Here is an 18,249-nt window from a genome sequence, read left to right on the forward strand (position 1 = left end):
ACAGACAGAGACAGAAAAAGCGAGAGAGATGAAGAGAGGGATCGTCTCATGCCTTTTTGCCTAATGAGATAAAAAAATATGTCAGAAAAATTATTTGGCCTGAGTAAAATAGCAAAACCATGCAACATTCAAAATCTAAAGAATGTGACTCCTTGGTACTTTCCAAAAACACGCAACCTAATACAAACCGAGACACAGGAGGAAATGTACACTGAGAGAGGAAGACTTAATCTGTCTTCACTGGTAGTTTCAGCTCCCCACATGCAAGTCACACAAGGAGTAACTGTCATAGACAGCTTCAGTGAACAACACTTGGAAAGATGGGACTTCCTGGCTATGTCACATCAGGCCATCTGTGGTAGACAAAGGTTCTTCTATGGCATTGATCTGAGCAGGTCACTGGAAGAAACACAGAACTTCAATATCACTAACACTTAAGGGGCTACCCCATGCTCCAAGCTCTAGAGGAAAACCAGCCAGGGCTGATGAAGACTACTGAACGTAGCAAGAATATAAAGTCTAGTCCCACAACAGACCATACGAGAATGCACACAATTCTGAGTATGCAGAACTTAACCCGAAGCAAATGTGAAAAAAAAAAAAAAAAAAAAAAAAAAGAGCCCAGGAAGGGAAGTGTCCGTCATGAGATCTTGGCTTCAAAATGCTTTGTATTGTTGCTGAGCTCAAGAACTCCTGTCTATTGCTCACTCTATAGATTTCAGCTTTTAATAGATGCTTGATGTGAAAATTGGGCTTCTCCACCGTGAAGACGCACACAGATTAAAAGCATGATAGGACCACAGCTCCGTGAGGAGGAATACTAAGTAGTGGAATTGTACAGTCACCCAGGAAACCGGGGTTGAATTCCTAACACAAAATTTGACTATATTATGCGGGAATTGGCAGTGAAATTTATGCTGCAGATAGGAAGTGGGGGGAGAGAAAAGCTTTGCCTTTGTAGGTGAGCAAAAGACACTTACAGACACTTGGGTGTGCAAGCTTTGCCTTTGTAGGTGTGCAAGATACATCCTACGGACACTTAGGTATTTGACTCATTATGCTGTAAAAAACAATTCTCTCTGTCTACAGCAATGAATGAATGAATGAATGAATAAATAAATAAATAAATACTATGCTCCTCTCATGCAGACCAAACAGCAGCAGGCAGATGCTTTTATTAAAATTTTTTTTTATTTTTTATTTTTAGGCAGATGCTTATGGTTTGATTGTAAAGCAGCTTGACACTGAATAAAATTAGGCAAGTAAAGATCTTGCATTGTAGAGTTTTCATCTACCTGATAGTCCTACAGGCTTTTCTAGAAACAAACAAAAAGCTCATACTCCTAAGTTAAAACATTAATTACATTTAGGCCTGAATGCAGGGTAGAGGACTTGTTTATGCTCAATCAGTCAAAGTCTATGAAAACGTTAACACAGCAGAGTATTAAAGGGCTATATAAACGCTAACAGTAGGAGCGAGATAAGGGTTACAGTTGGAATCTTGATGCTACATGATGAGAAGTATTTGTGTAATGGAGATAGTGCAGAACAACATAGTGGTCAAAATATAAAGGAACACCCAGTACCATGATATATGAAAGATAAACAGGTCATAGATAGATGAGATAATAGATAGGTTGACAGATAGGTAATAGAACATGGGTAACAGAAGCATGACAGATAAGGTAAATAAAAGACAGCTAGATGATCAATAGATGATAGGTGACTGATAAAAAAATAACTGATTAATGATATTACCTAATATCATTTATATAGACAAAATGTATCATTATATAGATGATAAATCAGAATTTAACATGTGAAAATTGTAGCATATATGGATGAAAATATTATAAGAAAAGTTATAGATAGAAAGATAACATGCTTCAGGAAATATTATTATATCTTTTTGAGGAGCAAGAATATTTTTGCCAGGCCTTCACTGTGGAATTAAATTTTATGTATTTGAATTATTTGAATGTTAGAATTTGGAGTACAAATTAACGTACCTTTAACAATGTACTTATCCTAGCAAGGAAAAAGCAAGATTGCAAATTGCATGGCACCTTACCAAATTACAAAAAAGTCAGTATCTGTCATATTTTTTTAAAGACACATAGGAGAGATATCTGCTTTGGTGCATGTTCCTCAACTGACTGTCCTGTCAAATCTTATTCCTGCAAGGCTGTTCTGCAGGGATGGTGTCTGTGCTCCCTTTGGACTCCTGACTCTGGATGCCTTCAGCCTAAGGAAAGTAGTTGTAGAGACCGAGACCAGAGGGCAGGAAGAAAGAGAGGTCCCTTATGTTGGCCACAGTACAGTGATGGCTACCACACTCAGCTCTAGAACTCAGCTCCCACAGACTTCCGTCTAAGGGCAGAACAGGAAGCAGCTACCTACTGCTGCTAGATTAAAGGTATCCCAATGCCCCTATCTTTTGTAAGTAGTATCTCTTGTACTCCCTTTGGGACTATAGTCTATTTCCTTCTGGGGTCCTGACTGATAGAGATTTGCTCTCAAAACCTGCATGTCCTTGGAACTTATAAAGTATCCTCCACTGTTCTCTTGAGTCTAGTAGAGTGCCTTGCATACGTCGTCACTCCGTGTCTATAAGCAGGCTCTAAACAGATATTGTTCAAGGAATAAATGAGCAAAATCTGTCTCTGCAGAGATTTTAGTCCTCTCATGATGGCCCGGCGGCTCTACTATCTCATGTTACTTTCAGAAAGCAGCAATGGCTTCACTTCCTCACTCATGGTCAAGGGTGGAAATATAACACTGCTGAGTGTCAGTGTCTGCTGCATTTCAACTAGGTCGACACGGTTTGAAGGTTCTGCCTTCCCCAGCTTCCCCACTCATGCACATGGCTCCAGCAATCTCAGAGCAGCACTCAAACGAAGAAAGCACATTGATCACAAGTGAAGAAATCAGGTCTCAGTAACAGAACTTGCCCGACGTCATACATTCCACTGGTTAGGACCAAAATTCTAGTCTAAGTATGTTTTCCCCCTCAGGTGTAGCATCCAGCAAAAGAATAAGACATACAAGTATGACCTGATGGGAAGAGGAAGAGGATGGGGGGTGGATTGAGACAGGAGATGAGAGAAGGTGATGGGAGTCAACATGATCAAAGTATATTTACATGGACGCATTTTTCCAATCTGTCAGCCTAACTGGGAGGCAACTGACACCAACACCCAACAGCAAGATGGCAAGTATGATCCCCATCTTTATGTCACAGGGAAATCCATTATTTCCTGCACTTGGTAACTACTAAGAACAATGTCTAAATAAGCAAAAGCCAGCCCACTCGCCTCTCGCAATAAGCTGACTGCATGTTGCTAATAGCATTTCAAGATGGGGCCCATGAAGTGATGTTTTATGTTTTTTATTTTGGCCAATGTTGTAAATCAAAGTTAAAGTGATCAATTTTGAATACTTTAACATATTTAATAGTGTAATACCAAAAGGGGATGATTTAGAAAGAGGCTGAAATTTTTGCATGTCTTGGATTTAAAGTGACTACTATGAACCATGGGCTAGATTATCTTCATTTGAGATCATTCTTCCATTATGACACTTATGTACTCAATAAACAGACCACTACGTGCTTCATGAAAAGCAAAATATTTAAACCAAACTTAAAAAGGAATGTCGGCAAGTGTGGTGACCCATGCCTGCAATGCCAGCCGGCACTTGGAAAGTGACGGCAAGAGGATCAAGAAGTCAAGGCCAGTCTCAGCCACATACCAAGTTCAAGGCAGGCCAGCCTGAGCTACATCATGAACTCCTGTCTCAAACAACAAGAATATATATATATATATATATATATATATATATATATAATATATAATTATTTCTCTATATATGTTATTTCTAAAAGTTTTTATGATGATGATGACTCTAAAAATTCACTATCTGTGATTCATTTAAAACTAACTTTTCTGTGTCATTTCAAACTTGTATATCTCCTTCCTAACATCCTGCGAGCTTCAAGGGATAGGGCATTGTTTGTATAACTGGCCTCTCACCCTGTGCTTTTTCTCCACCCAGGTTCAAAGGCTCAGGAAGGAAGAGGTACTGGCTACCTGGCAGCATGCAAATTTGACTTTGGCACATTAGTTATTGCTATGAATGTGAAGAAGGACTGGGCTTTTGATAGACAGTGACAGTCATTTTAAAAGCCCACACCACGGCCATATGCTAGGTCAAGCCCTACAGACATGGAGATAGAGCGCTATGTAGGGTTCAGAGGAATGCTACTTTTCTCAGTTTAAATGTTACCTTTCATTCTGGAGGTGATGCACAATAAAATTTTGCCTCATTGTGTTGTTGGTCTATGCAAACTTCTGATCTTGGCAGAGCTCTGATAGAAATAAACTGGCTTTAATTCAGCGGGTGTGTACAACTTACAGTGAGAAATGGGAATCCTCCATCCTTCCACTCCCCTCTGCACTCCATCCGTCCACATTGGGACAGAGCAGAATCAACGGCGAGAGCCAAAGTCCCCTTTAAGTCTTTAGCCAGACCCTTGACTGCAATCTTCCTTTAAGCACCACTGCTTCCCTGACAAAGTCACCCTGTGCGCCCATGACTTCTCCAAGGTGGGGCGCAAATGCTGGTTCTCCTCTGGGAGTGAGGAGGAGCTTTCGCACAAGGACAAGTAATGTCCCAACTTCTTGGTCCCCACATTACCGGCTCATTTTAAACCCTTCCTGGAACATTTCCTTTGTCTTGGCGTCTACTCTGGATAGAGTATGGCATGGTGGTGTGGTGTAAGCACCACAGTCAGCTTAACCCAGGGTGGGAGCTAACGATGTCAACTTCTTTGCAGTTATTCCTTATCCCCCCCCCCCCCCCGTCTTTTATTTCTTCTCTATCCTTCCCTCTCTTCTCCTTGCTCAAGAATGCACCAAGACAGCAGTCAGAAGTCTTCTGCGTTAAGTGGCCAATGAAGAAATGAGATGCATCAGGCTTTAGTTAGTGTCTTTCAGCTTCAGGCAGTACCTGGTAGGCTCTACTGGGCGATCCTGAGACACCACAGACCACATGCCAGAGCTTCTCCTCACAGCCTTAGGCATCGGAACACAGCTGACTGGCAGGTAAACTAGAAGAGAGCGGGAGAGAAGGGAAGCGCTTCTTCTCCCATGAGCACGGCCCACAGGCAGATGCAGACTTGGTCCTATGATGGTGACCAGTTTGGAGCCCTGTTTTGATGCACCCTGCTCCCGCACTGGTACCCTCCCCTGCCCTCCTAGACTCTTCTCACACCACCCATCTACCCATCAGTCCTAGAAGTGGTAGCTGCTTCTTCCAACCAGTAAAACTTCACACTGCCTAGCAGCTCCTCTGTATTTTCCTTATCTGAAACTTCAAATCGGTCTATTGCTTTAAGTTCTTTCATTTCCCTAGCTGGACTAGAAGCGCCCTTTACTTTACTGGAGACACCTCCATCCTCTTTCTGGAGGTGGTTGCTCATTTCCAGGGGACCAGTAACTCACTTCTCTCACGCTTCTCACACTCTGAACGTTCTCCACCCTGAATCTGTTTAGAAGAGGATTGAGGGGTTGCCAGAGTTATGACTGGCATCCACGCCCACTAGATCAGAAAGATGTTCCAGACCACATCTGTGCACAGCACCTCTTAGCCGATGTGAAAAGTCTTCATGCTTCATGCTGAGGCTCTTTCTAGCTTGATGTCCTGCTCCACGGCATTTCAGATAGGGAAGCCTCCGTAGAGGAAATAGGTAAGAAAGCAAGGGCATGATGTTGTTTCTTAACTCAGAAAACCGAAAATCGACTGCTATGTGTCAGAATTTTGCTCATTTATGAATTATTAATGTCGATACTAAGTCAGTAAGTATTAGCATCATAAAATAATTGGCATGAAGTCTTGCTCAAAAATTGAGTTAAGTTTTTAGTTCGGGCTGGCATCTGGCATAGTATGAATGCAGGAAGGAATGCTGGGCACAAAAACCCCTGAATACCCATCTTCACTCCCAGCTCTAAGTCCGTCTAGGAATACTCATTTACTAAATTTGAGGTGGTTGGTCTCAAGTGCCAGACAAAAGATTTTGAGTATAATAACTATAAACTTCATGATTCTCATAGAACTCCAGTAACTAGTGAAAATACGTAGAGCCTATAAAGCAAGCCCTCAAGTAGGAGAGCTGGATAGGTGTGCATTAAAATCCTCCATTGAGTGTGCATCCACACTCTGGGATTATGTGACTGATTACTGCTGCTTTCCAGTCGACGATAGCAGAGGCAAACAAAAGGAGAATGTGCTTTCTCCTATGAATGGTCGAAGGGAGACGATGCCATTGTAATGGAGAATGATCAAATTTGAGAAAAATTTACACGGAGCATAAATCCTTGATGATCTTGGTGTAGTACTACTATAATGTCAACACTTTCAAGGATGAGTCAAGAATTTTACTGAAAATTCCAAGCAACTGAGCTACTAGTAAGTTCGGGACCCGCCAGGACTATACAACAAGACCCAGTCTCCAAACAGCAACAACCAAAAGTTCAAGGTTACAACAGCTTAAAATGTATACTCCCTATTTAGAAAAAAAGCCTTTTTTTTTTTTTTTTTTTTTTTTTGGTAATACAGTTTTCTTGCTCAGTTAGGAAAAACCATCAAGGACTTTTTTTAGGTTAACCACTGATAAGTCTTATGATAAGAAGTAGAATTGCTCGCTTTGCCTTAGGAAGTAATTAGCAGCACAGACAATGGCATGTTTGAATGGTATCCAGAAGCAAAGAAACTACACTAACTGCTGCTCCGAGCAAGCCCATCTCATGAGCAAACACTTAAGAGCAAATTCTGCCTTAAAATGTTTCCTTTGTAAATGACTAGTAGGGTACAGGCTTAAAAATCAATGCCCATGTTGACATAAAAAAGAATTTTTAGTATACAATGTATTTAGATAAATGTTAACTTCCCGGAATAACAGGACATAGAGAAAGTGGCTCATCGACCCCACGTGTCTCCTTGCATCAATTATACTTAATGGATTTCTTAGAGAATTTTCTCCGCAGGAAATGCTAAGTAGAAAAGTTTAAAGGGATTGATTTTTTTCTTTATTCTGTAAAAAAGCTGATACCACTTGTTAATTTTTTATATATTAAAATAATATCATAACACAAATTGTTTTTTAGCTATGCAGGTTACAAAACAAAGAAACTCTAACTCTATCATTTAGACGGTTTTCTTTTGGGACAGGAGGCCTGGGGTAAACAATTGACAGAGAGGAGTGAGGGTGGCTTACAATTTCAGAGGTTCGAATCCCATTGTCACATGGTCATGCCACTGTGAAACTGCAGTAATACTTTAAGACAGCATGGCAGACACTTGGTGGAAGATCTTTGTTAACCTCACAGTGGTCAGGAAAGAAAAAAAGAGAGATGAAGGGGCTGGGATCTCAGTCTTCCGACCATTGGTATACCTTCAGTGGCAGAACATCCTCTAACTGGGTCCTATCTCTTAATGATTCCATCATCTCCCAGTAGTATCACAGGCTGGAGACCAAGTTTTTAACACCTGAGCCTTTGGGTAACAGTTCAGATCCAAACTATAGCATTCTGTCACTTTTCCTCAAAGGTCCATCTCCATCGCACTTTGAAATGCGTGTTGCCCAAGCTTCTCCCATAGCCCATAAGTTTTAACTGTTCTAGAATCATTCACATGCCCACATCCAATCTCTCCTCTGAGACTCAAGGAGACTCAGCTAGAAGCCCCTATAAAAATAATTTACATAATTCCAACAAACAGTGGCATTGAAAAAATTTCCATTCCAATGGGGGAGAATAGGAAAGTAGGGGGAAAGCAGGCCCAACACTTAGCACAGGACATTTTCAATCTATCTTAGCGTCTGTGCTCCAGGGCAAATGGTAGCATGCTGTGAGTACCCTATGGCCTAATTGGTGAAGCCCACACACACTCTGGGACTTCCCTGCTCATTACCTGCAGTTTCTCTCGGCTGTTCCATTTGATTGACCTCTCTCTCTCTCTTTCTCAAAGTGCTAAGGCAGAATCTGCCTGAAACTCAGAGCTTTGCACATCACTTCGTCCTGGATTGTTTGTAGGGACTTCTGCCCTGTTTGTAGGGACTTCCGCCCTGTTTGTAGGGACTTCCGCCCTGTTTGTAGGGACTTCCGCCCTGTCACTTTATGCCTATCCTCCTAAGCCTGCCTTTCAAACCTCCATTACCCATGAACACTTGCATTCTGAATGCCCGAGAATCTCCATGCCGGCTTCATGGAGAGAAGGTCATGGTCCGCTCCTGCGTGGCTTGTGCTCGCACCGTAGCTACAGCAGCGTCTGGGTGCCACTAAAGCTAAAAACGGGAAAAGCAAAGCCCAGGAAAAACAATTCCCTATTCATCTGTGGAAACAGGGCACACAGAGCTAGCTTTTCACGTCAAAGCCTTTGCAGCGGGGTTCTACCTTACAAGATCTGAACTTGTACTGAATAAAACCCTAAAACGTCCTGTGGCACCATCAAGGTACCTCTCAAACTGTACCAGCAAAATGCAGGGCATTTCTTTCTAAGGCCACTAATCATACTCCCTTTAGCCAAAGGAATTATATTCACACTGTAAGGTTTTTATTTATTATTATTTAAAACTGCAAGTTTATCAAACCCATCTGCTTGCCTTTTTGTGCCTGATTCTCACTGTGACTCTGGCTTGCAGCAGCCAGCAATATCCATGCCACCAGCATCACCGTGCTGCCTAAAAAAATTCTCTCCATCAACTGGTCCATCGCTTTTAAGTTCAACCTCGAACAAACTTCCCATGCATGCGCAAAATGTAGTCAAGTCTTTGCTGAAATTTACATATGGTGGTCTCTATTCCAATCCTCAGCGTCTTCTTGGTCTTCGCTTCCTTCCAAAGAAGGTTCGGCGCCACCTTCACTGTCCAAGGGCTTCACAAATTTCTAAGTTCTTGCCAGAACTGCCCATGAAATGCCACTTCTAATACTCCAAGCTTTCTCTCCTCTACTCTATTCTATTCTCCAATGTTTTCTAACTTCTTCCTGCAAACCCACTCCAAAGGCATTGGCAGAGGCAACAGCGGCAGTGAGCTCACTTCTTGGTGTCAATTTCCTGTTTAACTTCTGTCGCTGTGACACATGCATGGGATAAACAACTTGGAAGAAGGACGGATTTATCTCGCCTCACAAGCTCATATTTTTAGTGTGCAGTCATGAGATCCTGCTCGGACCATGGTAGGAGCTGTATGTTCACTTCCCGAGGGACGGAGGGCAAGTATGGGGAGACAGAGTTCCAGCATCCCTCCCAAAAGCACAGCCGCTTTCACATGCCAACCTCTGACTAGGACCTGTCTTTTAAAGGTTCTACCACTTCCTAATAATAGGAATGAAGCCTTTAGGGTGGGGTCTCCAGGAACCATTCCATACCCAAACAGCTTTCTATAGAACAAGAACAATGATGATACAAGACCTCCTAGCATCGAAGGGTTTTCACCTCTTGGTTCTCACAGGGCCAAAGTGAAGATTTGGTGAAAGAAGAATTACAAAATTTCTAGTGCTTCCTAAGAAGATCCACAAAAGGTACACAAACAGAGGAAAAACCAAACATAGACACACACACACACACACACACACATATATAACAGAGTCGCCTCTTAACTCTCCCGCTGTCTGTGGCTCTAATTTCAAAGCCAAGAGCGCTGAAGCAGCACAGAAAGGGCAAATGACTCACTCAAGCTCACTGAGATTGGCAGGGTTCACACCAGGCACCGCCTGGGTCGACAAAACCAGCTGTGACTTCCTGGGAAAGGATGAGAGAAGGAAGCTGGGTCGGGGAGGACATGGATGACAAGCGGGAAGACAAGTGGGATTTGAGAGCAAGAAGCAAGGCAGATGTTTTTAAATGAGAGAGGGAGAGAGGGGGCGAGGAAGGGGGAAGGCGCAGGAAGGAGGGAGGGAGCGGAGCATATGGACCTGGGAACAGCTCCTCTTTCACAGTCTCATAGAATTCTGAGTTATGATGAAAATTTAGGTTATGTATAGAAAGCCATAGATTAAAGCAGAACTGAGGTAAAATAATAAACCGCCTCTGCCTTCTCTTATGTTAATGACAATTCACACATATGTTTTCCTTTTGAACTGGGTTTTTGTTTCAATATCTAAAGATGTTCTTAAGCTATGCAGAAGTCATGATTTCACATATATAATGTCTCTAGACTTTTCAGAATTGTCCACAATGCCATGTTGTTCACATCTTAATGAAGCATTATGAAAAAGATAGATAATGGCCAAAGTTTATCCATATGCAAAGCCCCTATCCAAGTTTCATAAATTAAACTTTCTTCTAGGGCTGTGGAGATAGCTAAGTTGGTGAAGTGATTAATGTCTGAGAACTTGAGTGTGAGGTCTAGACCTGTGTATGGGAATCTGAGCTAGTAATCTCAGCACCTGAGAGAGACAGAGACAAGGAGACCCCCTAGGGCTCCCTGGCCAGCCAGCCTAGCCTACTCAGCAAGTTCCAGGCCAGTGACAGACTCTCAAAAGCAAAAGGGTGGTCATGCCCTCAGAATTGATACCCAAAGTTGTCCTCTGACCAACACAGGCTTGCACACACACATGTATCCATCCACACCTAAACCTACACACACGTGCACATTCCGGTACACACGCATAAAATATCCATTTAAAGGAATAGGACTGAAACAAGAAACTATAACATTTACAATTGCTTTAATTCAGCAAGCACAAAAAATTTCTGTCTCCCTTTCTCAGAAATAAAAATGCACACTTCCCATGAGAAAAATAACAAAAGTATGAAACAAATTCCCCGAGACCCCAGGTGAATGCATAACATGATATTTTCTAGTTTAACTTAATTAATTAGATGTTAACTCTGGCAGTGAGGCCTGCCTAGTTTAAAGACCACTTCTGATTTGGGTCCAAGCATTCTGTCCTATCCCTGGTAGAGAATTGGGGGATGTAGATCTAGATGGTCATATGAACCAAAGAGACGATCTTAGAAGATGACAGAAACCAGCGATGTTGTAATAGAATTATATACAACACTGGGCAGAGCATCAAGGAGGACAGGAAAACATATTTGCTGCATGTAGTTTTACATTAAAAAATAACATCTCTCATTTTTAAGATGCAAATTGGGCATCGCTTTAAGAATGGACTTAAAATGAGTTTGCATATATATATACATATGTATGTATATGTAGTTAATATTAACAATATATACATATGTATATTGACCTTATATATTTGATATGTAGGGAATGAAGCCAGCTAGACAGTGTATATAAGAGGACAAGAGGATCAACAGTCAGACAATCAGAGAATCTCAGTTTTAATCTGCCCACATTCTAGAATTCTGTTTACTATCTAAACTGGGAGAGGTTCTGACACTTAAATGGCAAAGCTGAAAACCATAAAATGCATTAAAGCAGTAATGTTCAAACTTCATTTCCTTAAGCGTATGTAACTTCTTCCATGGGTGACTTCTTTGCTGCACAGATGGAGCATAGAGTTCTTTGCCTGTTGACTTGTCATTCACCTAGTTATGGACACACGACAACTAAATCCTATCAGTCTGGGGTTTGGTCTATAGACTGTGATGTACATAACTGCCAGTTCAGTTAAAGGTTTGTTTTATTTTGATTTATTTTTCTTTTTCGAGACAGGGTTTCTCTGTGTAACAACTCTGGCTGTCCTGGAACTAGCTCTTATAGACCAGGCTGGCCTAGAACTCACAGAGATCTGCCTGCCTCTGCCTTCCGAGTGCTGGGATTAAAGGCACGCACACCACCACCACCCAGCTTTATGATGAATTTTAAAAGGTTATTCACATCAGGCAGCATCCTAATCTAAAAAAGACAAAAGCAAAAACAAAAAACCTTCAAGACAAATAACCCTTTTGTATTAAAATACTTGCATATTCAGGCATTCAATCATCCATTCAAACGTCCCCCAAAACATGTACTGAGCACTTCAGAGAGTTATGTACTGTGTCTACGCTGAAGGTGCATCATTGGAAAGGAGCGATTTCTTTCCCCCAGGGCTGCGGAGTCGAGCACGGTCCTAGACGTTAATGAACAACTGATGGAGCCCCATTGCAGAGGCACGTATGTGCACGACACTGTCGTACCACAGGCAGCTATGAGCACCAGGAATGACTTCATAGAGGAGGCGAGTCTGCACCGTGTTCATGGAAGGCAAATGGAACTTTTCCAGAGAGAATGCAAAACAGATTCTCTCTGAATTAGTTTTTAATGAGGCATTTGCTCTTTCTAACCTTTGCTTCTATTAATGAAAAGCAATCATTTGTTTTCTATATTCCTACTGCTGCTGTAATAATATGGGATCAATATGAGAAAATATTCAAATGTTGTGCACTTTTAGGAAGATGGGAGCAGAGGTATTTCTGAAGTGGGTCCAGGCATCTACCAAGTCTCCTCTATAAATTCCACTCTTTGTGAGCCAAGGGCTTACGTGCAGGAAAGCTGTTCAGAAGATGCTGGCTTGAGACAGCTCTGTCGTGTACTAACCATGCTGCATTCTGTAAATGTATCCTTTTTTGAAAGATAAGGATGCTGCTGTCTACCTCACAGGTTATGGTAAGGGTAAAACACAGTGGGGGCCGCCTGCCAGAGTTTTGCAAGCAATGGGTCCCCATAAAAATCATCTGCCGGATCACAATTCCATTAACTACTTCAGTTAAGTTTCTCTACACAAACAATGCCCTCTTTCAGATCCACTTCCTCCTAAAAGCAACACTAAAATATCATAGCCTTATGTAACTTATTCGGGACTATTTATCTCTGAATTTTCTTATTACAAGAAAATGTAACAAATGCTTCACAGTACAGAAAGGCGGGCTCCAGAGATCTGGACAAGTAGTCAATATGAATTTGACAAGGTAAATATTACAATCATTTCAAAAGCATGAACCATAAAATGAGTAAATAACATAGTGTCTGAAATGACATGAATTCCGAGTCCTTCAGACTACAGCCTACTCATAAGGTGATTATAAGGATGTTTTTAAAATACAAATTACCATTCAACCATGAAGGCACTGTCAAATATTCTTCCTCCACAATTAATGGGTGGGAAACAATACCTATTTCTCTCTTTTACCATAAAGCTGGATATTACCTGGGTCACAAAAAAGCCTTGTGCTTTTCAGATTGTCATTAAAAATAGATTATTTGAGCCAGCAAGATGGCTCAAAAGTGGATAAAGATACTTGCTGCTAAGACTAACAATCTGAGTTTGATATCCTGGACCCATATGGTAGGAGAAAACTGATTCCTACAAGTTGTACCCTGACCTGCACATAGGCACTGTGATATTCACTAGTGTGCATGCATGCACACATGCACACCCCCACACATGTGTGTGCACACACACTACTAATAACAATTGTAACTTTAAAAAAAGTGCTTCAATTATGATAGCCAATGAAGCAAAAGAATTTACTATTGTTCTACTAGCCATGTTGCAGAGATTATTTAAAAATAGGAATTCAAGGTGTTTTTTTTTTAAAAAAAAAAAAAAAAAAAAAAAAAAAAAAAAAAAAAACATCATAGCAGGGCTAGAAGATGGCTCAGAGGTAAATAGCACTAGCGGCTCTTCCAAAGGTCCTAAGGTCAACTCCTAGCTGCCACATGGCAGTTCACAACCTATAATTAGATCTGGTGCCCTCTTCTGGCATGCAGGCATACATGCAGGCAGAACACTGTATATATAATAAATAAATAAATCTTTATAAAAATATTACAACAGGTCATCAAATATCAGTTACAGTATTTCAAGGTCACACCTGTCTTTCTTGCTTACTCTTTGGGAACTTGTGATCTCAGGAAGTATCATATATTCTTTTTTTATTTTTTCTAGATAATAATGACCCTGAGTCTACTGCTGCTTTGGTCTTGACTTCCAAGCACCCGGAACTGCAATAGTACAGAACATTAATAGTAGACAGTAAGTATCTGTCACAAAAAAACCACCCAAAACCAAAAATCATAAAATCTAAGGTGAAATAGCAAAAGAAGCAAGAATGTGCGCCTGTAAAGCAGAGCAAAAGGCAGCAGCCAACAGCAAAAGCAGTGTGCAGAGCAAGGCCAGTGGGAAGAGGCAGCAGGTAAGTTCATGACTGCAGGTACTGGAATGGCTAGAAACCAGAGTCCAAAGAGGCACCACGGGAAATGACGATAACCTCCAGATTATAACCCGACTTGCCTGCTCAGCTGTTCAAAGGTGTTTTCATTCAAACTTTTTAATATTACATAGCCAAATTAATTTACTTCGTTTGAGGGGTTCTAACGCTTAAAATATTTTATTAGTTCTTTGAGAATTCATACACCATATTTTGATCAACATTCACCCAACTCCTCCCCTTAACTCCTCCTGATAAACCCTTACTTCCCTCTCCACCGACTTCACATCCTTTCTCTTTGTTTTGCTTGACAGCTCTGATTTGTGCTCCCCAACTCTTTCTGGCTGAGGTCCCATATAAAATAAACCATGCATGGTTGATCTACCAGGGGCCACCCCTTAAAAACAAAATAACTCATTCTCTCCCTTCCCCAGAAGCTATCAATTGTCACTGGTTCCTCAGCTATGGGGTTGGGGTTTGCGAGCCTCATCCCTCACCCATGCTGGAATGTTCCCTGGCTTGATCTTGTGTAGATTATGCAGTGAGCACATGAGCACAGCATTCCCATCATGTCCAGAAGACAATATTTTTTTTTTTTTTTGGCTCCAGTTCCTTCCAGCTCTGACTCTCACAATCTTCCCATTCTTTCCTACAGTGGTCTCTGAGCCTTAGGGAGGGGTGTGAGACAGATACCCCATTCTGTGGCTGAGCAATCTACAGTCACTTACGTGATGATGCTACATCTAATGGGCAGATACACAGCAATAACACACAACTTATCCAGACATTTATCCATTATCCAGACATTTGGTTTGCTTTTGAATTTTCACTATCATGAACAAAGCTTCAATTAATGATGAACGACAATGAGATATTCATAAGGACATATGCTCTCATTTCTCAGTGGGAATTACCCAGGGCTGGATTTCTGGATCGTGTGCAGAATGTATGTTTGTGTAGTTTTTTTTCCCTGAGTGACTGAACTCTTAAACCCCCAGCAGCTGCAAATGAGACTATCAGGTGGTCTGACCTCTTGCCCAAACTTACTGCCAGGAGTTTGGTTACCATTTTAGCCATGCTAACGGGAGTGCAGCAGCATCTTATTATCTTGATTTGCATTTCATTAATAAATAACAATGCTGAGCATATATTCATATGTGGATTTTCCATTCATGGTGCCTTTTAGTGTGATTTATATGTTCCAATTTTTGTCTATAATAATACATGGTTATTTCTTCCCTTACTATTTTGTAGCAATTATTTATATATTCTGAAAACAAACATTTACAAGAACATATGCTTTAAAGGTATTTCCTCCAACACTGAGGCATGTCTTCTGATGATCTTAAAAGTGTTTTTGCAGCAGAAGCATTTTTAAGTTTGATGAGTTCCAACAGATTCATATTGAAAGCATCCTGCAGATTCCAAGAAAAATATTAACACAGAGAATGTAGATTACTTTCCTATATATTTTTCTACAAATATTTATTTAGGTTAATGTGTGTGTTCTCTATGTTTATTTTTGGACATGGAGTAAGTTATTATCTGAGTTAAATTTCTTTCTCTCTATGTGCCAGGCATCCCACAGAGGTTGGGACAATGCATCCATTCATCACTGAATTACTGAAGCACGGTCCTTAGAGAAGCACTTCTCATACATATGTGGGAATGCTCTGGACTCTCTATTCATCACTGAATTACTGAGGCACGGTCCTTAGAGAAGCACTTCTCATACATGTGTGAGAATGCTCTGGACTCTCCACTAGTTCCATCGATCTTCAGTGTCTACCTCTTTGGAAACACAGCATGGAATTGGAACTGTTTAGTGGAAATATTCAATGTCTGTTTCTCATATTGACCTTTTTTTAACTTTCCAAAGAACTTTTCATTTTGATATATTTAGAAATATCAGGTTTTGCTAAAACTAAGTCTATCTCATCTTTATCTATAAGTGCAATTTATGTGGGAGATAGCCATGAGTCATTTATATGCTTGTGGGGGAAAATATACACATGGAAGAATATTTCCTTCAAATAATGCCTCCCACATACTTCCCTTCCAGGACTGCCACCAGCAATTCACCCCTCCTTGCTTTGGGAATGTAAAATAAACCCTTACATACACTCCATTTTATATCTGAACTGTATTAATATACTCTCATATGCTGGATAGTATTTGTATACTTGTTGACAATGACTATTTTCTTTATTTACGAAAAGTCTAATTATAGAAATTGATGACACAGAACTGCCTGAGGAGGGAATTTGAGCTAGTGATAGGGTAAATGTAGGTAATTTCCTCATGAAGCCTAGCTATATAGAACAAAGGAAAGGGAATCATACTTAGGGACAAACATCGAAACAAGGGGAATGCAAGACTCCTGGCACTGCTCTTGCTGAAGATTATTTGTAAAGAAGAAAAAACTGGTGAGCAGGGAGCGGTGGAAGATGAAAAGATAACAGATGGAAGTATGAGAACCTCAAGTTAAAAAATAAACCCATGTAGGAAGGAAGCAGGGGATGGGACGAGGGGGATGCAATATGTGAGCAAGGAGGTGAGGCGAAGAGAATTCATTCCTCACATGTGATATTGTCTGTTTTAAAATACTGTCAAGTATCCGGGAGCCCAAGACATGGGGACACCAGGATCCAAAAGCTGAGCAAAGGCCATAAACAGGTGTTAGGGTATGTTTTCTTTCCTGATTGCCTTTAACAGTAAAATGAGACCCTGTTCTGTTTAAACAGTGACTCAATCATGGTAGCTTCAAATATTCATATCATGTGTGTTTGAATTGCATAGTATTATGAGACTCTCTGATTCAAAGGCACGGGAGCAGATATCATGGGTTCCAACCTGACTGGGTCACTACCATCATCAGGAAGTATGCAAGCCCTGCAACCTCAGCTCCCTCGCAAGCACAGCTGCTGTGGCAGATGCTATATCCATTTCTTTCAGTTCTACCATTCTACAACCTATGGTTTTGCTTGACCTTAAAAGGCAAAGTGCAGAATTAGAAGATTGAGTTTCATTAAGGGAAACTCTTAATGTTGGGGTACAAATAGATAAACTGCAATTCAAAACAGGACTCATGCTAATGAGAACAGCAAAGCTACATTACAGATGCAGGAGACAGTCAGATCCCAAGGCCCAGACGTCACAAGTCACAGAGGCATGTTCTGTCCTATTAACGACTCGTACAATGGCCTGACCCCTGAAAGACATTATCATTTCCCACAGTGAGAAGTAAAAATAATGTTCTTTTTAATATCACCCATGTCCTCCATCGCTGCTTACATGGATGCTGGCTATTTTTATATGGGGACCTTGGAAATTCAGATGTAGGCTTCCTCAAATGAAAAAGTATGTACATCTTTCATCTATAAAAACACTGGGATAACTCTGGATGTATTGAATGAGTCTAGTCAGGATTTCTTATGTAACTAAGACTCCGACTGAAATAGGAAAAGCATGCCTTGTAATACTAAGCTTGTCAATTTTATAGACTAGTAAACACATAGGAAATGATTCATCAAAGTATCAATAAAGTCATACTATAACTCCATAGCTGTGATATTAAATATTAGTGAGACCATCAAAAAAAGACAAATGGCTAACGCTTGAAATGATAACAAATTCCACCAAACAGACATTTATTCCCATTCAACAATTTAAACTATGTAAGTGCATGAAGACCTGTGTCCCTTGCTAGACAGTATCTCTCACTCGAGTACTTAGTTTGCAGGGTTGCTCAAAACCTTAATGGCAAACGAATTGATTAAAAACAAAAACCATAGGTTGCAGGCTCCATGGAACTTCAGGAGGAAGTGAAAGGTAACAGAATGATGTGTGTATGACCCACCCGTGACAAGGGATACACCGCGTTCTTCAGGCTTCACACTCCCATCAGGGAGGACTGGTTTTGTCTTTGTATTTACTATCCGTTTTAGCTTGTTTGGGTTTTTAAAGCGATTTTTAAGTTAATCTACAGAGTAGTGGATTTCATTACAGTTTATATGTATATATACCATTACCTTTTGTTATTATCCATCCCCCTGCCTTCACGTGTTCTCTGTCCACATCTGGCTGATC

This window comes from Arvicola amphibius, chromosome 6 (genome assembly GCF_903992535.2).
Source record: "Arvicola amphibius chromosome 6, mArvAmp1.2, whole genome shotgun sequence".
In the NCBI taxonomy this organism is placed as follows: Eukaryota; Metazoa; Chordata; class Mammalia; order Rodentia; family Cricetidae; genus Arvicola; species Arvicola amphibius.